Genomic DNA, 25,629 nt, shown 5'->3' with positions numbered 1-25,629 from the left:
CCAGCAATACTTTATTCTTCTACTAATAGTGTTAGGGAGAATTCTTCTCTGCTTCCTATCTTAATTATTCCATATTGTGATACAATTTAAGTAGTCTGAGTATCTAAACCACCTGATTACTAAAGTTAATGCCAATAGATATGGTCCACCATTCATTCTAGTAATATATCTGAGATAACTCTAAATGCTCTAGTGAAAGGAGGTGGTAGTGAGTAGAATTCAAATTTCAAATAAATTTGGTTGATCCAGCATAGTATAGAATGGACATGGAGATAAAAATGACACATTGATATATCAAAACTTTTAATAATTCAAAAAGGACTTTTATTGAGAATAATACCCTTTTAAATGATCCCTTTATTTTCAAAATTAACCTCTGAATGTCTATTTGAGATAACATAAACAAAAACTTCTATCTTACCATGATAATTTATTCATATTGGCAGAAATCTCATTTAAAATTCAAATAAAAACTGGATGATTATTATGTAGTATTACTTGGCTTTTATAAAAAAATGATGGAAAAAATCATTGTGTTGTCAAAAATAATAGCTATTCTTATTACTATATGGATAACTGTTCTCCAAGGAAGCATGTTTTATCAATTATTCCTTCAACATGGAAGACAAGGTCATGTCTTTTGTCTAAAGTCACCATTGTCAAAAGCACCATAGGCAATTCTATTTCTGAAAGATGATCTATATCTATAATTTTTTGTCATGTGAATTATAGTACAATATTCATAAGCTAGGAGATACAGCAAAGAACTCCAGTGAGTTAACAGATGACATTTGCTAACTGTATACCCTGTTTCACAAACTGAAACTCTTCTGAGAGAAAATCTTTCTCATTTTCCTATAGAGATTACAGAAAAGCTACCTTGATTAATGTTAGAGAGCTCAGAATCTACTATGTTCAAGTTTTAACATCATCAAGTCAGTAATTAACTCTGTTTATTGATTGCTTTCCTTTGTCAGAATTTGTTTGATATTTCTCACAACAGTTTTGTGAAATAAGTATATTTATCCTACTTAATAGCTGTAGAATTCAGAGGCAATGAAAACGATCTATCACAGAATATTGAGAAATTGCTACTGTGAATACTGCCATCATTTCTATTGTGTGTGTGTGTTTTTAGTTAGCCTAAAAAGGAAAAGGATTCATTGTGACTTTTTCACCTCAAGGGGAGAAAAAGGTTTACTTTACTTACTCAAAGTCCTACATAATCATCGAGAGAAGTCAAGTCAGGAACTTATGCAGGAACATGAAGCAGAAACCCTGGAGGAATGGATGCTTAGCTTCCTTCTCCTCTACACATCCCCACCCTTGTCCCCACCCTCCTTATCTACTATTTCACTCCACCTCTACTTTCTTATTTCAACTTTTATGTCACCTGCATTCTACCACTTGTCTGCTCATCCTTTAAATCCTATTTCCCACTCTTGTGACCCATTTTCAAATATCATGACCAATATTTATTTTTAATAATTTTGTATATAAAGGGTAGAGAGATGGCCTGGCAGTTAAGAGATTTGACTGCTCTTCCACTGGTACTGAGTTCAATTCCCAGCAACCCCATAATGGCTCACAACTACCTGTAATGGGATTTGATCCCCTCCTCTGGTATGTCTAAAGATAGCTACAGTGCACTCTTATACATAAAATAAATAATACATAAATCTTAAAAATTAATTTCATATATAACATTAGTCTGTTTATACATTTGGTTGTCCCTGAGTTTTAAGAAGAAATTAGCTGCTACAGAACTACATCACAATTTGACAGGTTTTAAAACCTTTCTCTCTGCTACATCAAAAAGTCAATTGTATATATTTCTTCCTGAGTTCAATGACAACATGTTGATAAATTGAAGCTGTTTCTGGATGGAACAATTTCTATTATAGAAAAAGGGAAAACCTAAAAAATCATGGGCTTTTCAACGTTGTGTAGGCCTACCTCATCTTTTTATATTATCATTTCTTGATACAAATATGAGAAGTCAGATTAGTAGCATGTACTTAAGAAAGAATCAGAAATTTATGGGTCTTTTAATATATTATGGGTGTACAATACAATGAATAGAAGTCATAAAATACAACAATAAAAGAAGCACATAAAACAAATGATAATTATCTGCTCATAAAACCATACACAGTTTTTGGATTATCCCACTCATGCTCAATGTATGAAAATTATAAAAAAAAAAAAAAAAAAAAAAAAAAAAAAAAAAAAAAAAAAAAAAAAAAGCTCCGTAGCTTCTTAACTAATGGTCCTGTATTTAATCAAAGCAGTATTATATCTTGGCATATCTAGCATGATATTTAATCCAAAATGTGATTTGGAGTGTTCTGAATATTTTCTTGTAGATACAAAAATATGACTCTAGTAAACTTTATTAGTACAACATGACAGTTATTTAAAGAAAATTTTCTCTGTATTCATGGCTAGAGATGAAGTGATTACAACTAATTTGAGGTCTATCTATATTCCTATCTCTCTCTCTCTCTCTCTCTCTCTCTCTCTACTTATCATAATCTTTTAACAAGTTACAGTATTACTATTATGTATTATTTTCCACAGAAATAAAAAATAGATAAATACATTTATCTTTTAATTCTATTGTATTTTTTCAAAATTCTATCTATCCACTTCTACCTTTACACATGATGATGATAATGCTCACATAGGATTACTTTTTGTGTGTTTTATAAGAACCACTTATTTTTATCATACACTTGTAATAAAAGTTTTAGGTTTGAATCCTGTGTGTTAAAAACCAATATTCTGGGAAAGAATATTTAGTTGAAAAATATGAACTGGGTTTCCCTAATTCAACCTGTCAGAAAGATAGAAGCTAAGAAAAAATATGGGAATTTTCAGAAGATGTGGCTTAATGCCTGATTCAGCATTAGACAAATTTCATATTATCCTAAGAAAACCAAATTGACTGAAATATATTAGATCAAAGATAAAATAAAACAAAGTGTCAAAGTATTCCTTAAATTTTGAGAAAATTTCCATTATATCTAATAAACTTGTTTCTATTTTTATTTCTGAAACTAATAAAATTGAAATTTCACTGACTTTATACAGTATTATAAGCATATGTAAATACATGTGACATAATCTTAAATTAGGTTCTTTAGTTAATGTATGTGTTTGTTACATAAGATTGACAAAGTCAATTTTTTTTACAGATTAGATAAGGCTTTGCCCTTTATTTTATTCTTATCTTAATAGGAATGAGAGACTGCTTCAGATGCTGTTAACACAAGATGATATCACCATGCAGATTTTAATTATAAGAAACTTCTCTTCGACAAAATTTTTTCAGGGGCCCAACTCTGTTGGGTTTTGAGTTTATATCTGTTGAGAAGAAAACATAAAGATAAAAGAATTTGAGCCTTCCAGTCTGACCTGGTGCCCTGAGAAGACCTTGGGCACTAGTTCTGCACCCAATCCCACCCAATAAAACTGGTATTCTGTGTAATACTCAAGATTGATAATAGGACTATGTGTAAGGTGGCTAATTATAAATGGGCAGCTATGCTCTAAGATCAAGAATTTGCAAATGAGACCTCATAAAATTGCAAAGATTCTGTAAGGCAAAGGACACTGTCAACAGGACAAAATGGCCACCAGCAGATTGGGAAAAGATCTTTACATTCAATAGAGGGCTAATATCTAACATATACACAGAGCTCAAGAAATTAGACTCCAAACATTCAAAAAATCCTGTTAAAAATTGGTACATAGCTAAACAAAGACTTTTCAATTGAAGAAACCTGAATGGTCAAGAAGCACCTAAAGAAGGTTCAACATCCTTGGTCATCAGGGGAATGTAAATAAAAACAACCTTGAGATTCCATCTCCCACCAGTCAGAATGGCTAAGATCAAGAACTCAGGTGACAGCAGATGCTGGTCAGGATGTGGAGAAAGGAATATGCCTCCATTGTTGGGGGGATTGCAAACTGGTACAACCCCTCTGAAAATCAGTCTTGGATTCTTCAGAAAATTAGACATATATACCCGTCTCCTGGGCATATATCCAAAAGATGATCCACAGAGAATACATGCTCCACTATGTTGATAGCAGCCTTATTTATAATAGCCAGAAGCTGGAAAGAACCCAGATGTCCTTCAACAGAGGAATGGATACAGAAAATGTGGTACATTTACACAATAGTATACTAGTCAGCTATTAAAAACAGGGAATTTATAAAATTCTTAGAGAAATGGATGGAACTAGAAAATATCATTTTGGGTGGGGTAACCCAATCACAGAAGAACATACGTGGTATGTGCTCACTGATAAGTGGATATTAGCTCCAAAGCTTAGAATACCCAAGATACAATTCACAGACCATATGAAGCTCAAGAAGAAGGAAGACCAATGGGCGGGTCATTCATTCCTTCTTAGAACGGGGAACAAAATACTCATGGGAGGAAATACGGAGACAAAGTGTGAAGCAGACACTGAAGGAAAGACTATCCAGAGACTGTGCCACCTGGGGAACCATTCTATATACAGTCACCAAACACGGAAACTATTGTGGATGCCAGGAAGTGCATATTGACAGGAGCCTGAAACAACTGTCTCCTGAGAGGTTCTGCCAAAGTATATACAGTTCTGATATATACAGAGGAAGATGCTTGCAGCCAACCATTGAACTGATCACAGGGTCCCTAATGGAGGAGTTGGGGAAAGGACTGAAGGAGCTGAAGGGGTTCATAACCCCATAGGCAGAACAACAATATCAACCAACCAGAACTCCCCGGGTCTAAATCATCAACCAAGGAGTACACTTGAAGGGACCCATGGCTCCAGTCATATATATAGCAGAGGATGGCCTTGTTGGGCAACAATGGGAGGAAAGGGCTTTGGTCCCATAAAGGCTCAATTTCTCAGTGTAAGGGAATTTGAAAGTGGGGAGGTGGTAGTGGGTGTTTGGATCAGGGCACACCCTCATAGAAGCAGGAGGAGGGGAGATGGGATAGGGGGTTTCTGGGGGAAATCGGCAAAAGGCATAACATTTGAAATGAAAATAAATAAAATATCCAATAAATACAATTTGAATACAGTAAAATTTTTATTATTTCATTTTATAATCTAAACAAAATTACATCCAAAAGGTGTTTTAGAGACAAAATCTTTTATTGTTTCAGTTGATCATATTAGTATTTTCTCTCACCTCAAAAAATTACTACTTTTTATTTCAACACTTGACTTTAGATTTAATTTAAATGTTAACTATTATAGGAAAAAAGGAAATAAATGCCATTTGCAATTTCTGGTTGCCTATCAGATCTAAGCAGTTGAGTATGGGAAAAGTGCCATATGAGATGTTTTTGGCATCATGGTGTTTTTGGTTTTCTGCATACAGTGTGTGTGTGTGTGTGTGTGTGTGTGTGTGTGTGTGTGTGTGTGTGTGTGTATTTGTGTGTGTGTGTTTGTGTGTGTGTGTGTGTGCACTTCACCCTGTATGTGTCTCTGTTTACGTTTTTGGGCACAATCTGGTGTGGAGGCATGTATCTATACATGCATGTAGAGTTCAGGGATTCATGTTGAGTACCTCCATCTTCCATTTTATTTACTGAGTCATGATCTTACTGAATCCAGAGCCCCAATACTTTTTTGCTTATTTCATCATTATGCTACTTCTTAAGTTTGTTGCAAATCTCATTGACTCGGGTTATTTTTAGAGTAGTTTAGAATATGAACATTTGTTATATATTGTTTTTACAGATCATTAATTCTAGATCAGCTCCATAGTTGGTCATGGATAGCCATAGTAACGTACTTGCCTTCAGATGGTATTTTTGACTAGATGAATTGGCCTTCTTGTATCCTTGTGTATACCCCACGTATCTATTTTCTTGCTTGTAGTTTAGAGATACAAAAAAAAATGGAAGTGGAAGAGAAGAGAAATAGAAATAAGAAAGATTAGGAGGGGAAAAGTAGAGGAGGAGAGGAAGAAGAGAGAAGAAGATATGTACCTAGGTAGATAGGAAGATAGATGATGATAAAGAGATAGATGATAGAGAAATAGAGAAATAGACAGACAGAGAGACAGACAGACAGACAGGCAGGCAGATAGGAAGATATGTACATAGGTAGGAAGACAGATTATGTTAGATAGATGATAGACAGACAGACCTACTGACTGGTTGACTGACTGACTGACTGACTGACTGACTGACTGACTGACAGACTAACAGACAGAGACAGATAGTGCCAGGAGCCAGCCCCAGCTGTTCTTGTTTCTTGTTGGCTCATCTTGAGGTAACAGTAGGGTAGAGTGTCAGCCGGAGTAAGACTTGGTCTTAGGATATATATAGGGTTGCTGTTTAATAATAAAGCATTTACCTCTTTTAAGTCTAATTCCCTTTGCTACTGTAACTAACCTCCCTGAGTTTCTTTTGGGCCAGAGACTGCAGTCTCTGGCATTTAGCACCTCCTTATAAAATAGCACAGAGTTGAATAAGGTATTGATTGTTAGAGACTTTTCCTCTAGACCAGATGCCTCTCACTTGTCAGATGAGGGGGAGAGTTGGAGCAGTAAACTTCTACTCGTTCAATAGAAAGTCATGCTTACAAAGGAAAAACTTTTACAAAAGCAAATATGGATTAAGTTCACATAATCCACCTGCAGATTCAAGCATGCACATTTCTACAAAGTAGTTGGGCCCAGCTTATATAATTATTTCCTAATTAAATACATAAACACATACATCCATACTTATATATGCACATGGAGCAAAGAATCAAGTGCTAGTGCAGAAAGAACTCACTTATTCTGCATGAAAAAAGAGCTCCAATCTTTATTACATAGAGAAATAAAAAGCTTCTACCATTTTATTGCTAAATGAATTAAACCCAAATCTGTAAGGAGAAAGTTTTGCTTTCTTTAGTAATACTAAGCCTGCCTTGCTCTTAAGAAAAGACCTGTTCTGTCCCGTGGTAAGAAGCCAGCCTGCTCTTCTGCTCTCATTATGGTTTCTTTATTTTTCCTCTTTCCCTCTGCATTCTGCATGTTGCTCTGTTAATTTTTTGAATTGCCTTATAGTTTCTAAAGTATTCCACTCCACATTCCCCTTTTCATCTTGATATTTCCTCCTTCTCTAATGTAAGAATGCTCTTGCTCCCACTGCCTTACTCCCAAATGCTATCTGTTCAATATGCCCTTACTTCTAAGTTCTTCTTGAGTTCAGTTCTATAATGTTCTGTCTCCTTTCAGAATACTTGATCATATGTCAAAAAGTTCACCACAATTTTAAACATAAAATCAGAAAGCAAATAAGAAGTTTACAACAGAGAATGTTTACATGCATAGCCATTAAGAGTAATTATCTGTTCCTTCTGTTTCTATTTTGTGGAATAGTTTGAAGAGTATTGGTGTTAGGTCTTCTTTTACGCTGATACCAAAACCACACAAAGATCCAACAAAGAAAGAAAACTTCAGACCAATCTCCCTTATGAACATCGATGCAAAAATACTCAATAAAATTCTTGCCAACCGAATCCAAGAACACATCAAAATGATCATCCACCATGATCAAGTAGGCTTTATCCCAGGGACGCAGGGTTGGTTCAACATACGGAAATCCATCAATGCAATCCACTACATAAACAAACTCAAAGAAAAAAACCACATGATCATTTCATTGGATGCTGAAAAAGCATTTGACAAAATTCAGCATCCTTTCATGCTTAAAGTCTTGGAAAGAACAAGAATTCAAGGCCCATACCTAAACATAGTAAAAGCAATATATAGCAAACCGGTAGCCAGCATCAAACTAAATGGAGAGAAACTTGAAGCAATCCCACTAAAATCAGGGACTAGACAGGGCTGCCCACTTTCTCCTTATCTTTTCAATATTGTACTTGAAGTACTAGCTCGGGCAATTCGACAACATAAGGAGGTCAAAGGGATACAAATTGGAAAGGAAGAAGTCAAACTATCATTATTTGCAGATGACATGATAGTCTACCTAAGTGACCCAGAAAACTCCACTAGAGAACTCCTACAGCTGATAAACAACTTCAGCAAAGTGGCAGGTTATAAAATCAACTCAAGCAAATCAGTGGCCTTCCTATACTCAAAGGATAAGCAGGCTGAGAAAGAAATTAGGGAAATGACCCCATTCACAATAGCCACAAACAGTATACAGTACCTTGGGGTGACTCTTACCAAACATGTGAAAGATCTGTATGACAAGAACTTCAAGACTCTGAAGAAGGAAATGGAAGAAGACCTCAAAAAATGGGAAAACCTCCCATGCTCATGGATTGGCAGGATCAATATAGTTAAAATGGCCATTTTGCCAAAAGCAATATACAGATTCAATGCAATACCCATCAAAATCCCAACTCAATTCTTCACAGAGTTAGAGCAATTCTCAAATTCATCTGGAATAACAAAAAACCCAGGATAGCTAAAACTATTCTCAGCAACAAAAGAAATTGTGGGGGAATCAGTATCCCTGACCTCAAGCAATACTACAGAGCAATAATGTTAAAAACTGCATGGTATTGGTACAGTGACAGGCAGGCAGATGAATGGAACAGGATTGAAGATCCAGAAATGAACCCACACACCTATGGCCACTTGATCCTCGACAAAGGGGCTGAAAACATCCAATGGAAAAAAGATAGCCTTTTCAACAAATGGTGCTGGTTCAACTGGAGGTCAGCATACAGAAGAATGCGAATTGATCCATCCTTGTCTCCTTGTACTAAGCTCAAATCCAAATGGATCAAGGACCTCCAGAAAAAGCCAGACACTCTGAAGCTAATAGAAAAGAAACTGGGGAAGACCCTTGAGGACATCGGTATAGGGAGAAAGTTTCTAAACAGAACACCAATAGTGTATGCTCTAAGAGCAAGAATTGACAAATGGGACCTCATAAAATTACAAAGTTTCTGTAAGGCAAAGGACACCATCAAGAGGACAAATCGGCAACCAACAAATTGGGAAAAGATCTTCACCAATCCTACATCAGATAGAGGGCTAATATCCAATATATATAAAGAACTCAAGAAGTTAGACTCCAGAAAACCAAACAACCCTATTAAAAATGGGGTACAGAGTTAAACAAAGAATTCTCGCCTGAAGAACTTCGGATGGCAGAGAAACACCTTAAAAAATGCTCAACTTCATTAGTCATTAGGGAAATGCAAATCAAAACAACCCTGAGATTTCACCTTATACCAGTCAGAATGGCTAAGATTAAAAGTTCAGGAGACAGCAGGTGTTGGCGAGGATGTGGAGAAAGAGGAACACTCCTCCACTGCTGGTGGGGTTGCAAATTGGTACAACCAGTCTGGAAATCAGTCTGGCGGTTCCTCTGAAAACTGGGCACCTCAATTCCAGAAGATCCTGCTATACCACTCCTGGGCATATACCCAAAAGATTCCCCAGCATGTAATAAGGATACATGTCCCACTATGTTCATAGCAGCCCTATTTATAATTGCCAGAAGTTGGAAAGAACCCAGGTATCCCTCAACAGAAGAGTGGATGCAAAAAATGTGGTATATCTACACAATGGAGTACTATTCAGCCATTAGAAACAATGAATTCATGAAATTCTTAGGCAAATGGATGTAGCTGGAGAATATCATACTAAGTGAGGTAACCCAGACTCAAAAGATGAATCATGGTATGCACTTACTAATAAGTGGATATTAACCTAGAAAACTGGAATACCCAAAACATAATCCACACATCAAATGAGGTACAAGAAGAACGGAGGAGTGGCCCCTTGTTCTGAAAAGACTCAGTGAAGCAGTATAGAGCAAAATCAGAACAGGGAAGTGGGGAGGGTTGGGTGGGAAAACAGGGGGAGGGAAGGGGACTGATGGGACTTTTGGGGAGTGGGGGTCCAGAAAAGGGGAAATCTTTTGAAATGTAAATAGATATATCAATAAATTAAAAAAAAATAGAAAAAAAAGAGTAATTACCTGGCTAAACATCCATCATCTGTCAACAACTCTATAGGTTTTGGGAGGGTTAAAAAACCAAAATGTCTGTGATTAAGGTATTTGTGAATTTTCATATAGATAACCATAGTCAATATTTTATCTTAACTTGCACTTATAGTGAATTCTTAGTTCTATTTTTATAACCTTTGGTTAATGGTTTTACAACAATTTGAAATGTTCTATAAGTTACAGATGCAGGCCTGCTATCTCAGAAGCAATTAACTCGTCACACTTGAAGACTGGCAGAGTTCACAATGCAGTTTTTACATCAGATAGGACTTAGTAGCAGTCTTATTATAAAAGTAAAAGAGCTTAATAATTATTAATATAATTTTAGGAATTCATATAGGATCATCATTAAGAATTAAATCATCTATTTGTATATATAGCATCACTACAAGACAGTACATCTTTGTTGTTCTGAAGATATCTGCTCAAAAATGTGGTCTAATACCTAGTGATTGTTAGATATACTGATAATAACAGGAAAAGCATATTAGCATCAGGAATTTTTCCTAAGATGGAATTCTTCTCTGCCTTGCCTAGAGAAGCCATCCCATCATTAACTTTGACTGTCCATGGTGGTACCATATCAGGAAAATATCCTGCTAATTTTTAACTTCTGCTAGATAGCTTCTGGCTAGATAGATAGATAGATAGATAGATAGATAGATAGATAGATAGATAATTGATTGATTGATTGATATATGTTATATATAGATAGAAAGATATGGTATATGATAAGTAGATAGATGATAGATAAATTGATAAATACTGATGATAGATAATTTATAGAGGGATAGATGGTAGACAGTTGCAGAGATGATAGACATAAGCAGTGAGAAAATGTATTGTCTTTGCTTATTTTCCTCAGAATTTCATATCCTATTTATATAAATTTATATGTTCTGTATAAGATAACTTTATAAAATAAATTGAACAGTTTATGAGAGGTCTCATTCTTTTAGGAAAATTGAAACAAAATTATTTTTGAAATTGCTTTTTCATAAACATTTTTGATCCATTTTTCTACAGGTTGTAATATTATCTGAAATTAGATCATAATGAATTAGCTGTTGGGTAACTTTACTTCCTGTAGTTCCATCAAAGTCATAGACATTGTTATTAAACTTCAAGATAATATCAAGCTCCTGATATGGCTTCTTGATTCTTATTTCATTTTATGCTCAACTCCCAATTTCTACTTTTTCCATCTCTCTATGCAAGTAGTCACATTTAGTATGAACAGTAGCTTATTAAAAAGTCATTATCATTCGAGGAGGAAAATTGCATCTCCTGATTCTGCATACCGATTCAGCTGTTATCTAACTGAAATTAGATCTCTTTTAGGATAGGTAAGGTTGAAGCTAAGAATTAACCATCTCAGACACGCTTTGAAAATGTAAAAGGAAATTAACCATTGACAATGATAGGAGAGGAATATAAATACAGTTCAAATCCTGAAAGTGTACAAAAGTTCGGAACTTCATAAGTAACTCTCTCTACCTATTATTTGTCCTCTTCCCACAAGCAACTGAGCTCTCCTACTGTGTTTGAAAGGTGGTAAACCTACAGTCCTTGGAATGCCCTTTTCTTGGTGAAGATTCAAAGTAATGAATATATTCTACCTCTTCTTTAAAAGCTTACATTAATTATGATTGGTATGGCCTAAGTCATATGTGCACTCTGATACTGGTCGGCTTGCATAATACGCCTACCTTGAAATTGGCATGGGTTAAATCTTATGAGATGCTAAACAATAAGAATCAAGAATGGGCCTCTCCACTCAAGTTTCTAGTTACATAGCTTCTTTGTGTTACATATCTGCTTAATCTCCAAATGAGATGTGAAACACAGAAAAACAAATGCATGGTTAGCAATGTCCAGTTGAAATTACTTTGATCTGCTGACCAAATAATGTGAGAAATAGTTATTGATCAAATTTGAGAAACAGTCTGTTGAACTGATATAGCAAACAGAACATTAAATGATTTAATTCAGTTATATAACATGCCATTCTGTACTTCCATAGGACTTGCATGTGTCTTTGTTTGTAAGATGGTGTCATAAGGCCATGTTGGGGTGACAACCTCTGACATCAGCAGAAGAATAGTTATTGTTAATATCACACTGTTATTCCCAACATTTAAATAGGAACCCTAGCGATTTGCAGCGTTTGGATTTTGCTTTACATTGCCTTTTTCAATCAAGAAGTACCAGGCATAGTGACAGGAGCTAATGACACAGAAAGAAATTGTCCTGAATATGTATAAAATGTGATGAATATTTTATACCCATGTTTTGTCTTCTGCAAATCATGCATAGACTTTAGCTACAAAGATTCATAGGAAATTGGCTCTGTTCACAATGATTCACTTTGTAATAATACCTATCCATTATGTTCATCAAATGTATTCTTCACATGTAGGGGACACTGTCTCTTCAGAATGATGACAACCCCAATTCTATTCATATCCTGTGCAGTGATGACCCACATTCTCCATGTACTCTGGATGTAATAGCCTGAAGTATAGCCACTGATTAGACAAAAATAAATATCATTTTCCATTCCCCTATATTTTAATATGTCATAGCAAGGTGGTACCTGAGTAACGAAAATATTCTTTTTCATTCACAAACAGGATGATAAATGAAATCAGAAAGAGATGCTTCCTTGGAAATTTTATATGGCTTGTCTCCAGGATAATAAAGATTGGAGTGTTGATAATAAAGAGTAATTGAGCACCAAACAGTTCCTCAAATGTGTTTTTCTATATAGTACCATCACCTATAGAGCAATGTCTGATATAATTAAATCTATCAGATTTATATGATAATCCAAGAAAGAGATTATCCCTAGGAAGAATTCTCTTTCCCTGTCTGTGTCTGTGCTTTCTCGCTTTCAGCAATCTACGAAATTATCATGATTCCATGAGCAGGCACAATTCCTCTTCTGGTCCTTTCTCTGAGCTACTGAGTTTTATTGTGTCTTAAACATTCAAAATCATCTTATGCTTTTACTTTGTAGACTGGAAGTCCAATCCCTGGAAGACCATACATTTCTGGACTCTATGCTACCAAAGTGCCACATTCTTTCCTGTGTGCATCTCATTCAGAAATTTTTTCTCTAATATTGATAGAAAAATCAAACAAAACAATCCAATTAATGTATAGAAAATCAGGTGCTAATCAGTGTCAGAGAAAGCTAAAGGGAAGCCTCTAATTCTTAATCTTCTATTTTTCCCATTTGGCTGTAGGTGTACAGTATATACTGATCTGGGTCAACACTTTACTCAGTTTCACTTCTGATTATTTATTAGCCTTGACCAGTGAATACTATTGTTTATCCATTTGTTTCTGCTATTTTCAAGATTTATATTTCTTATAATAAATTTCCTTGTAAGCAGAAGATCTATGGAAGAATCATAGTATACCATATTTTTCCATATTCTCATAGTGTGAATGCATATGTGTAATATATGTCTATATCTCTGAAGTTATACACATCTAGACTTATAAGCATATAGACAGTCTTCTATTTAAAAATAATGTTCCTCCTCAAGAGCTCAGTTGATCTAATATCATAAAATTATAGTAGACTAATTAAAAATTCTTAAAATTCTAAAATTCTAACTGGCATATATATGCCAAAAATTATATATATAATTTTTGTATATGAATAGATATTGATCTCATATAAAGATTCAGAAATTGAATGAGACTGGCCACTTCTATATTGGTATTATTCCAAAAGAAACTATTTTTGCTTTATCATGGTCAGATATGCTTTTAGAATTGTTCATCAAACACAGGCTAGTACTTTAGCTACAGTATTTCAGAGTAATGAAAACATTCTCTGTGTTCACAGGTGTCTGAGATTGCCAAGCACAGTTTTTGAACATGATTTTTGACATAATACTCTCCCTGTGTAGAAAGACGAGGAGAAGCAAAGAGGGAAAGAAAGTGGATCCAATTCCACTTTTAAGGATCTTAGAGAGCCTGGTCTCCTACCCACTCAAGAATAATATCACCCAACTATTTGGTTCTTTCATTGTTGTTCATGACAGCGTCTTCTCAGTTTTAAGTACATGTTCCTTCTTAAAATAATCAAGTCATCAGTTAAGCAATGAGTAAGTGTATCTGTCACTTAGATATTAGTCACATTATCTCTATGGTTAGCAAAAGTTGAAAATGTCCCCATTAATTATTAGTGACATTTAACAAAAATAATTATTCCCTTGCATCATCAAAGCTCTGGTTTTACTTGAAACTTCTAATTTTGGTCTTTTGTGAAGAAAGAAAAATCACAGAGCAGCAGCTTTGTTTCTTTGACCTATTCTACTTTAGCCTTGTCAAAGAGAGGGACTTTATCTACATCATCATTGCTAGATTAAACATATTTTCTATGGTCAAAGAGAGCAAAGTTGTGTACATTTTCATTGATAGATTAAGCATATATTCTATGAGAAGCAATGTAGGGAGTCCCTTTTAATTGTATTTTATTTTCTCCCATGTATCAATGCTTTCTTGGCTCTGAAGCACCTCACTGATTGCATTTTTGAGTATCCTGAGAGGTGAGTACTTTAACCTGTGTTAATTCTCACTTCATCTAATGGCCTAGTTAACAAACTCAAGACTGAATCCTGTCTCTTCCCTACAGAGATTTCTAGAGTTACACTCAGCACCTCTTTCCACTTCAGGTTTTGTTTATCATTTATAAATGATGGGGTTAATAATAGCTCCATGTTTGTCGAAATAAAAGTAATTACTGATATTAGTTGTTATGCTTCAGCACACATGGCTTTTTTAAACAATGTACTTTTTATTGGATATTTTATTTATTTACATTTCAAGTGTTATCCCTGTTCCAGATCCCCCCCCCCCGCAAGAAACCCCTTATCCCATTGCCCCTCCTCCTGCTTTTATGATGGTTTACCCCCACCCATCACCCACTCCCACCTCCCTACCCTCACATTCTTTTACACTGGGGCATCAAGCCTTCCCAGGATCAAGGGCCTCTTCTCCCATTGATGTGAAAAGTCCATCCACTTATATGGCCAGAGTACTTTAAAGAGCAAGAAACATTTCCTGAGTTGGTAAAGGAGAGTTGGGCTTACTAATAAGTGAAGAAAGAACGTATCAAGTAGAAGGAACATCTTGTTCAAGCAACTAGTAAAACAACAGTGTCTTGTAGAGGAACTGAATTCACAAAGATACCACTCTCATGGATTGCAGAAGCACCTGGGTAGTCACACGAGAGGATGTACTTATCACCCAAGGCATCCATAGTAAAAAATCTGAAAGACTTTGTTAAGTGGTTTTAAATATTCTGACACATACTCACAGGCTTTGGACGAAAGATAGTGTATGTGTCTTTATTTCTAGATAACCAAGGCAAATGAGTTTTCCTAGAGTTGGGGGAACTAGGTCTCTCCTCAGAATTAAATTGTCAGAATTAAAACTACATTATAGATTTATTTAAGCAAGACTTATTTGGAGAACGGAGTTCATTAGTCCTGTGAAAATCAGATATCGTCCATATATTTGCATGAAATGTATCTGTCACAAGCAGTCTAGTTTTACTTAAGAAATGTTTCTATAACACATTCAAAATTAAAGTATGTAATATATATATAATGTTTCTTAACTTTAATGTGCATGTGGATAATGAATATTCATATATGTGCATATAAGTGTAAATTTCTCTCTACTGGCATCAAAGAGTTTGAACAGTATTCTTTTCTCTCCCCACTATAAATTCTCCATAAAATATTTAAACATATATGACTGGAGAGATGAGATGAAAGACAAAATAACCATGTAAGAAAGCCAAGTGCCTCAGTATATGTATGGATTCTTAGCACTCCCAAGACTAGATTGTCAGCCATTCTAGGGGAAACAGCAACTTGTATTTAGTGATAGAATCTAGATCCAAATATTAGGTAGTAGTTGAGAGTAGTTGAGCAGGATACCGGATTCAACTGCTGCCTCCGCATGCAAAGGCATAGGTCTGCATATACACTAATTCCATCTTGCCCCCCATCACACATACATTTTAAACTTAAAAATGCAGGAGTCATATAAATGCTACAAATAGTCACGTATTTATAGCTGAAAGTGTTTCACTCTTGCCATGTCTAATTTTTTTCTTTGCCTTCTGGAAATATGATTTTAGGTGTTTCCCATTATGATCATCTTATGAGTGACATATGTCAGTGTTAGTCTTACAGAACAAAGACTATAAGAATATTGCTTTTATTATTTGGTAACTAGGTTTCATGACTATATTTTGACTAACTGCTACTTCATACAATAACTTTGCAATGAATTATTTTATTATTTTAGCAATAACATATCCTAATTCTGGAGAAGTAGATAGTTTACTCAATAGTACAGAGCTAAGATACTATAGCAACGTGAATTTCAATCTTTGATTCCCAGTTCCCAGAAGTACATAAATAATTAGTATTAGTATTTACACACACACACACACACACACACACACACTTCTTTCTAAAACCTCATTCTGGTGTGGCAGATACCCACAGTCTTAAAAGGTAAGACTGAGAGAGAGGAATCAGGCAAAGTCATCTCTGCTCGAATTCAACTTGAGTGACAATAGTATTTGCATTTTATCCTAAACCTTCTCTTTAACTAAATCACAGTTGTTGGATGACTGCTGAAAGTCATTCTTAGTATATCTTTTAACACTACTTAGGTAAATTACTATAATACATGTAGGTATTAAAACAAAAATAAAGCATTAATAACTTCTTTCCATATGATCAGTCTGTTTTAAGCTTAAAGAGTTTTCAACACAAATTTGATTTTAATAAACTCTTTTCTTTTAGGCATCAATCCCCTTTAATAAGAGGTAAATGAAGTTGCCTGGAAACACCCTCAATCAGCAGTGTTTTTCCATGGACCAGTGGCAGAGGAAAGAAAATGATTGTACCGTGCTGTTAACTGACTAGCACTAATGGCATTCAGTCTTGTGAAATGGATATTAATGACTCTACCGTGCTTAACTGGGTTTGTTTTTGATAGATTTTCCCCTTCTGAATTAATGTCTATCTTCTTTTGATTAATTTAGAGTGATTGTACTGTGAGACATTTAATTACTTTTTTTTTCTTAAGTCAAAAATCATTCATTGTGGTGACGGGAGTCATTTTAATTTCTCACAAGAATAGTCTCTAAGGATCTCAGGTACTGGACTTTTAAAAGGAGCAGGAGAAGCTTTTCATCCAGCAAGGAAGTAGACATGTTGGAGATTTTACAGGTATCACTCAGGACCTGAAGCGCTAACAACAAGGAAAAGCTATTTGAGGCACAAATGTTGGTGTCCAAAACTAGAGCTTTTACCTAGCCAAAGTCTAAAGACAATATCTATGTGTATATGTGCATGTGTATATTTATGTATGTGTATGTTGTGGAGAGCCCTGGGGTTGCTTGTATTTTGATGCTAATTTCACTCTCCTGGGATGGGCTGCAAATGAGGAATGAGTCATGTACTCAGGTGACTTCTTGTGAACCATCATGCCCTAATGAATAAAGGAGCCAGTCACTGGGCAAGTAGGTGGGATTTCTGGGTTGGACAGAGAAAGAGAGGAAGCGGGAAAGAGTTAGGCCCTTTTGGAGATAGCAAGAGGACAAGATGTAACTATGAGTGTCTTCCTGTTTCAATGGTGGATCTGTTAGGATAGGATTTGCCACCAGAGGATTTAGACTTTCAAGATTAGGATTTTAGTTGCTGCCCATTAATGAGTTAGTCTTATCTGAACTAAGTTTGTGTTGTGTTTTCCTTCACTTTATGGCTTGTTTGCATAGCAACCTACCAGTGGAAACCTAGCGAGTTGGGTGGAGAGATTTTGGAGTTCTGAGGTAGAGTTTCCAAGAGATAATAACAGTTCAGCCATTATCTACCAGTGCATGCCCAGCCATCCCCATGGGGTAGAAAGTGGTAGTACAGGAATCCTGCTGGATGATTTTTATTATATTATTTCCCTCAACGTGTGTATACACACACATACACACACACAAACACGCATATATATAATATATATATATAATATATATTATATATATATAATTATTTGCACAGGGGTATGACAGTGGAGGGGATAGTTTTTTAAAAATACTTGTTATCAGAAAAGAGAAAATAGGATAGTGTAAAGTGCATACTTGATTAAAGTTAAAAAGGCTGTTTTCCTATACTATTAGAGTCTGTGGTACCAGCATCTGAGACAGATGCAAATACTTACAGCTAATCATTAAACTGGGGTCAGAATTCCCTATAGAAGTGTTATGAGAAAGACTGGAAGAGCCAAAGGGGATTGCAATTCCATAGGAAGAACAACAGTATCAACTAACCAGACCCCTTAGACCTCCCAGAGACTAAGCACCAACCAAATAGTGTGCATGGCCTGGTCCTTGGTTCCCAGCACATACATAGCAGAGGCCTTTTTTGGCCTCAGTGAAACAGGATATGCCTAACCCTGTAGAAACCTGGTACCCCAGGGAAGGGGGATGATGTGAAAGTGTGAGGTGGTAAGATGGGTGCCTGAGGAGGATGGAGAGGTTGGGATGTGGGAACATCCTCTCAGAGGCAAAGGAGATGGGGGACTGGAAAGAGGGCAACATTTGGAATGTAAATAAATAAAATAATTTAATAAAAGAGAAAGTAATAGTTAAAAATATTTTTGAATAGGTAAAAGGGTATATCTGTATTCAGATTTGATGAATCATGTGATCTTCAAAAGAGTATACTCTTTAGATGCATGGTTAGACTGTCAGATTTTTCTTGGACAGTGTTCTTAAATTAGTTTTATTTGCAGCAATTTAAAAGTACTCAGTCATCTCGGGCTTTATCACCTGACTCTGAAGTGATACATCACTACGTAAGTACCCCTTATATTCATAGAGATGAGAGGCCTTGCTGGACCTCATAGCTGCGGTATAATATACTTGAAGATCAATTAAGGCCTGGTCCAATATACACAGTAAGAGTTCTGTACTCAGCCTGCTTTCTATTTTTACCTGCCTTTAGGAAAACAATGTAACAACCCACCTTCCTTGTCTTAGAGTTGCTATATAACCATCTTTTAATGCTGAAGCTAGTGCATTTCTGTGATCTTATATGTTTTGTGCTTGTTCATTGTGCTGATGCAGAATAATTCATATGTATGTATGAATGTTACAACAATAATTTTCCAAAACAGAAAATGAGTCAAAATAGACTTTGTATTCTAAGTATCTACTATAAGTAGTGGAAACTTCATAGAGGTATTGCTTGATAAATGGTATGCTTGCAGGGTAGTTCGTTATTTGAGTCTGTCAGAATCAATATTTACATTGCCTACACAACGACTATAAGATTTCTATAAAGTATTAGTTACTCTTTCTTTGTTTCATGCTTTCTGTGCTATTTAATAAATTCAGAGCAAAACCATTGGTTAGGGATAGAGTCAGACAACAAGCAGGTGTGGATATAGTATATAAATATACTACAGATAGACTATAAATAAGCCAGAATCCATAAGGGAAGACACAGGGAAAGAAGCAAAGGATTTCAACTAGATTTTTCTTTTGGTCAAATTAATCCAAAAGAAAGTACTTTGTCTCTGTAATGCAACACTGACACATTTTTGTATCTCTGAGCTTATCTTTAATGCATAAAAAAACCAGATGTATATCATCTAAGAATAAATAGGTTACATCCTTTCAGTTCAGTAGATAACAAGCTCATTGCCTAAAAAAAATAGGCACTATAAAATATTTTTAATTGTTATTATCACCACAAATATCTACTTTTACATAAATAAAAACAAATGCAAGACTAAAGTGCTATCTCAACTGGGAAGGTCCTTAGATGTTAGTATGAAGACCTGAGTTTTATTCTCAGAGCCCATTGTAAAGAACAAAACATCCAGAATGGTGGCACGTGCTTATAAACTCAATTTTGGGAAGGCAGATACAGATGGATTCCTGTGCATATAAACTGTAGGTCTTCCCATTACCCACTAACCTATTTGAGTACCAGATAAGTATTAGACCTAGTCTAACAAAAAAGAAAAATGGTGTTACTGATTAACAGTAATTGATGAATTGATGATGTCTTCTGGCATATACATCCCTTCACACATATCTATATACATTCATCTGCACAAACAGGAACAGTCACAGATAGATGTATACATAAACTGATATACACATATATAAATATATATATACATGTACACATAGAGACACACACTGAGATAAACACAGACATACAGCACACACATGGATACACACACACACACACACACACACACACACACACACATATATATATATATATATATATATATATGTATGTATATATATATATACAAACCACAAAAATATACACCGATATATATTCACACATATACATACACTCAAACACACCAATCCACACATATAGATATATACACAGATACATAGGTACATACACATATACATATCTACAGATATACACAAAGACACATGCACAAATATGCATACAAGAAAAACATATAAAATATAGACAGATATAAACACACATAGATGTACAACAGATGAATAAAGATAGATATACACTTGCAAGTACATACCCTCAGATACACACATGCAAATTCATGCACACAGACACACAAAGTAAAGAAATTTTAATCCAGATAATTCATATGCCTCAGGAAACTGGGAAACCTGATGAATGAGGGTTTCAAATTTGAGTCACTAGACTTAGAATCATATCTGACAACTGAGTACATGTAGATCCTTGAACACACCATGTAAGCACAATTTCACATTCTGTTTGACTCTAACATAGAGCTACTGTTGTCTAATTTCTATTATGGTTCGGAGAATTTAATGCAACACAAAGGAGTTATCATCACACCTACCTAATGCATTGTACTACAAATGTAATTGGACAGTATTTTTTTTCAGAAGAATTACTTTTAGATAATAGCAGGCATTACAGCCATCAGAGTTGTCTAAAAGCCAGTTTAGCACTGGTTCCCATCAGCAGTGATCAAAGGGTAGCTGAGGTCTTGGCCCTTTAGAGTTCTCTCTGCATGGTGCTTCTAGGAGGATCTTTCTCTTTCCTCTCTGTTGTGTGTGCCAAGCTCTCATCAGGTAATAATTCTCTATATCCCACTGTGTTCACATTTCATAAATGCCTGAGTGTTTCTGACATAGTATCTGGCATTTCACAGTCTTTATCTAATCTTAAAATCTTTGTAACACTCTTGAAAAGCACATATTGACACAATTTCAAGTGGATAGAAAGTTGAGTATTAAAGACTGGCCCAAGGTCAAGCTGGTTGGTGGCATAGCTAACTATTCAAACTCAGAGGTCTTGTCTCCAGCCTTTGAGCTTGCCTCAGACTTTGCTTCTGAAAAAAGGCCCAGTTGATAAAGACCCAGGTTACAGAGAGATACTGGTGTTCCAAAGACTGTTTAGGGAAATATTGACTGTGCTTTTTGGAAAGTAAACTTTCAGATGTTGTGTGTTGTTTGTGCTGCATTCTTCCTCCTTTTTCCCTTTTATTTCTGATGAATATGCATCGACATTTAGGAAATTGTGCTTTTTAATTGACTGGCTTATAGTGAAATGGCCTCCTTTCACGTGCTCCAGCGGGAACAGAGGGGAGCTAGTCACTCATTTGAGGCTAGTTTTCAGCCTTATTGACTATCAAGCTGGGCTGGTGACTATTGTTCATGCAAAGAGGGTTCTGTTTTTAGAAATAGTGACTCATTTTAAAAACAATGTGACTTGTCTGTCCCCATGGCCTGAAAATAAATGTGGAGGGACAATAGACGCCAGGAAGCAAATACTTGTTTTGTCTTGAAACTTTGAAAGCTCTCCTGGCAACATTAATAGTTTCTCTTCCTTCTTTTGAGTTCACAGAAGTTGCTCTGCAATTAGCTTGCACACATTAAGATCTCTAGACATAGAAAATGGTGGGCTTTGGGCTCTGGGAAAAGGGTGTTAATTAAGGCTCTCCTCTCCTCTCCTCTCCTCTCCTCTCCTCTCCTCTCCTCTCCTCTCCTCTCCTCTCCTCTCCTCTCCTCTCCTCTCCTCTCCTCTCCTCTCCTCTCCTCTCCTCTCCTCTCCTCTCCTCTCCTCTCCTCTCTTCTCTTCTCTTCTCTTCTCCTCTCTCCTCTCTCTCTCTCTCTCTCTCTCTCTCTCTCTCTCTCACACACACACACACACACACACACACATGCACAGGGAAAGCTTCCATCACCCTTCCAAGGACCTGTCCATTTCCAAATATAGGCTTTGGACTATCAGTGAAAGAAAAAAATGTAGGTATAATAAACAGATTGGAAACCCTAGCTTTGTCTATAGTAACTTGAGCCTTTGTTTGTATATTGTAAATGTATTTCCTGTACACTAAGTACTTAATTATCATTATTTAATTTATTTAACAAATACTCATATTATGTAATATTTATTCACTTATATGCCACATATACAATGGTGAGCCAAGTGTGATTGACTTCTTTCAATTTTCCTTCTAATGAAATAATCAAGTCTAAGCTAAAAAATTATATATATATATATATGCATTATATATGTATTTATATATATATATGCTTATATTATATACCTAGTATATTATGTACATAAAATAATTATATCCATATACATATATTTCACAAAACCCAACAAGTCCTCTGAAGATAACATTCCTGTCATAACATAGAATTCTTACAGAAAGAGTTCCCAAGAAAGAATTGTTTATTGTAAATTGCAAGATAATGAAAATCAATTCGATAGACAGTTATGGTTATCATAGAAAATCATATTTCTTTAGAAAGATAAATGATGTGCAAGTTTCTCATGAGAAGACATAACAGAGCCAAGACCAGGCTCTGTTTAAAGCCAAATGGTTAAGTTCAGGATGGACTGGTACAGAGAAAGAGAGACTGACATGTTCACTAATTCACACACATATTCTGCCTTATTTCCATTGGATGAGATAAAGAATATTGTTTAGATTGAAACTATTAACCTCAGAGCAAACATATTGTCTCCTCTAGTTACTGGTCAGCTAAGTGAAGGCTCCTTTGAACTACCTGAATAAAAATTAGGGGTAGACCAGAAGTTCCTCAAATGCCCCTTCTTCAGGATGCTGCATTTCTATCAGTGGTTAATAACAGTGAGCAGGAACAGGAGGCAGGCAGATGTAATGGGCATAGAATCCTATCCTCCAGTATTATACTCCTTGTTCTAGTCTCTAGTACCAGGGACACTGAGTCTATGAGTGTTGCAGTGTCTGTGTAGATCTCAAGAATTGGGACAGTTGGCCTTTGTCACCAGCCTGTGTTACTTCCTGGAATTTGAGAATATTGCCCCGAAGAATCAACAGTTACCCAGATCTGCAGGCATGTAAGGCTTATAGGCTCTTTTCTCTGGCCCTGCCCATCCTTTTGTCAGTCTCAGTTCACTGGCCTCTGCTACTTCCTTAAATATGTTCAGCTGTTTTGTCACTCCTGTTGTCAGTGGCTGCTGCCTGGATAATTTAGGAATGTGCCTCATTTAAGTGTTAAGGCATCCTAAGGACATTAGAGAGGCATCTTCTCTGCCTGGGTGAGGAACCCATGTGAAATACGGGACTCCCAGGCTTTATCAAACTGGGCTTTAGATTTCTGGGCACTACTGGTGCTGGTCTGAGACTTTAGTGAAATCTCTTCAGCTGTCAAGAGGCTCTACCCATTCCCCTACCAGTTGCTTCTTCAGCAGTACCGTGAAGGTTGCTGAATCCTAGAAGCCAGGACATGGCTCAGAATCCAGATGTGCACTGTCAGTTATCTTGAAATATGTGTGGTGCAGGCACATTGCAGGACAGCATAGATTCACACAGGGTGAGTGGTGTTGTTTTACGAGAGATCACACACTGCTCTGGGCCAGGTGACTGATTCCAGTTGCAAAGCTGCTTCTGCCATCATTCTCTTTACTTCGTTATCAGATCAGCTTGTACTGTTGATAATCAGCCAATGAACACCTACTGCATCGATGTCTTTTCAGAACCTAATGTTGCAACAGCAAGGGAGGTAGCATAGGAAACAGGATCCCAGCTGACTGATGCACCAAGTGAACATTGTAAGAGTGCCCATCTTATAATGAACTAGACTTGGCGTTTTCTCCACTTGCAGCCTTTGGCTCATCACAGCCTTGCCTCTAGTAACAATCAGTCAATTTTGAGCCAGTTATAGGATATCACAGAATACTCTTCACTCAAGGAACTGCTGCTCCCTTTGGAGTCTTGTTCTGAGTTCTCAGGGAGAATTCATTCCTGCTATTTAGGGATTTATATTGGCCAATTCCCAATGCCTTTTTGTTTACTCTAAAAGGAACGTAAGAAGTATGGTTATTAAAGTGTGCCAGAGGTATACCTTGTCAGGCATCAGTGAGAGGAGAAGTCCTTGGTTCTATGAAGGAGCCATAGATGCCTCAGTGGGGGAAAATTAAGGGGAGTGTAGGTAGGAGTGGGTTGGGTTGTGGGGCATCTTCTTGGAGGCAGGGTATGGAAGGATGGGTTCAGGGTTTTCTGGAGGAGGGAACCTGGGAAAGGGTACAACATTTGAAATGTAAAAGAATGAATAATTAAATAAAAAGAATTAAATAAAAGGCTGGATGAAAGAGAAAAAAGAAGTGTGGTTATAATATAATTTTATGGAAGCTGTCATTAATGAATAAGAGTAATCTTATAGAATTTTAACAATGTTACTACCTATTCAGTACCTGTGAAGTAGGTACTTGTGCATCTCACTGTAATTAATAAGATGACTTTGTATTGATGTACCACAAAATCTAGAGCTAAGTGGTCTGGGTATAAATACAAGTTTCGAGAACAATGGTCCAGAAAAGCTAAACATAGAATAAACTGGGAAAAAATAACTAAACTACCGTGTCTATTCACTCACAGTTTGGAACTTTTATTATTAATGTGACAGAACCTAAACTGACTGTTATAGATAATGTCACCACCCTATCCAGCAGGACGTAGACTCATCAACTGGATCATTCAGGACAAATGGGAAGGTGCGGTGTTATCTTTTGAAAAGGTTTCCTGACACCTTTCTTTCAGTGGAAAAGAATATCTTATACTAAAAATAATGAATGACAAATTGTTGCAATTAATAAAATACTAATAATGTATACATTAATAATCTTTCAGCATATTTACCAGGAATATTAACCAATAAATTTGAAATTTTTATTCTAGCATTTTGTTTCAAAATGCAAATCATGGCACAAGTGTCTTCACTTCTTGATGTAAACCTATGACCCTTTGTTCTAGTGTGGAGTGTGGGGAAATGCTTGAAGGGACATCTCCAAATGTTTCTGAACCATGCTCTCATTTAAATGTCAGTATATACTAACAAAGTCTGTCAGAAACAATATCTTTAATGTCCTTGTTACATGTTAATTGTTACTAGTTTGAGATGAATAACAGGACTGGAAAGGGTATGAGGAATTCAACAAACAGGGCAGAGATTTTTAATAATGTCTTGAATAATATCTTCAGTTTGATTATTGGAGTATCTTGGTTCTGTGTTTCAGGGAATAAATGAAATTAATAGGGTGTTTACATAAGAATATATAAGGCAACCTATGTTTTAGGGG

This window comes from Apodemus sylvaticus, chromosome 10 (genome assembly GCF_947179515.1).
Source record: "Apodemus sylvaticus chromosome 10, mApoSyl1.1, whole genome shotgun sequence".
In the NCBI taxonomy this organism is placed as follows: domain Eukaryota; kingdom Metazoa; phylum Chordata; class Mammalia; order Rodentia; family Muridae; genus Apodemus; species Apodemus sylvaticus.
Note: the sequence above shows the minus strand (reverse complement) of the source record.